This window comes from Rattus rattus, chromosome 3, assembly GCF_011064425.1.
Source record: "Rattus rattus isolate New Zealand chromosome 3, Rrattus_CSIRO_v1, whole genome shotgun sequence".
Lineage (NCBI taxonomy): Eukaryota > Metazoa > Chordata > Mammalia > Rodentia > Muridae > Rattus > Rattus rattus.
Genome location: NC_046156.1, coordinates 34414681 through 34415838, shown reverse-complemented (window position 1 = coordinate 34415838; position 1158 = coordinate 34414681).

Below are 1158 nucleotides of genomic sequence, written 5' to 3'. Positions count from 1 at the left end.
TGAGGGCCCCTCCACAGCCTTGTGGTCTCTGGTGACAGGCAACAAGACGAACATATATGTGATGGAGAGGTAGGGAGGATAGAAAATCAGAGCGGTGCACTCAGGTAAGAAAGAGGACCGAAGTCAACATGCTGTCATTCATTCCTCAGCAAAGAGGGTGTACAACTGCCTGGGGCTTATCCAGACAGATTCAATCCCCAAACCTGCTACCTGGCTGCAGATGGCTCCTGGCTCTGGGCAATCCCTGAGGCCCAAGTTGAGGAAAGTTTCAATTTTTGGATTAGAGTTCCTTGCAGGATCATCTTGGTCCATAATGCTACCAGAGGCCATGATGGTGACTGTGGTCCATGCTGCAGTCCCAGGCTGCAATGAAGCCTGAGATCCATGTGGACACACACATGCAGTCTGTACCACAGACTGATGCCTTGGTGATGTCCTTTGGCTTTGTTTTCTGGGGTGTTGTCAGGAGCATGCTGATGTGAGCCATCTGAGGCCATGTTGAGACATGAGGACCATGAAGTTGTTGAGGGCCATTTGTAGCTTGGTGGTCCTGATACAGCCAAGGGCCTGTTGATGTCTCTGGCCCTGTCCTCACATGCTCACAGCACTGCACACAGGCAGTAGTATGCACACATTGGAGATCTGGCCCTTCCCCTCTCTGGCAACCTCATGGCTCTCCTCAGTTGATGTGTGGATATAGGCAAAGAATGACTCTTCCTCCCTTGGGGACCTGACCACTAGGAATTTGACCATGCTCCAGTGAGTATATGGACAAAACCAAATGGAATTATTTGGATTTTGCGGTTTTTTAGCAGGGACAGACATCATGAGGGAAGTAGGGGAGACATGGGAAGACTGGCAAGTAGCATGGTTAGGGTATATGATGTGAAATTCCTACATAATCAATTTTTTTAAAAAAAGAAAAATATCAGTAATAAAATAAGAATTGAAAAAAAATCTCTTTGGCTAACTGGGTAGAATGACTGCCATTTGAAGTATGAGGACTTGAGTTTGAACTCCTAAAACTCACATAAACCTAGGAGCAGTAGCTTCAGCCTCCACCTGCAATCTTTGTGCTTCTAGCCATGAGGCTAGAGGTGGAGACAGGAGAGTTACCGGAGTCACACAGGTCAGAGAGCTTGGCATCTACACCCTGAA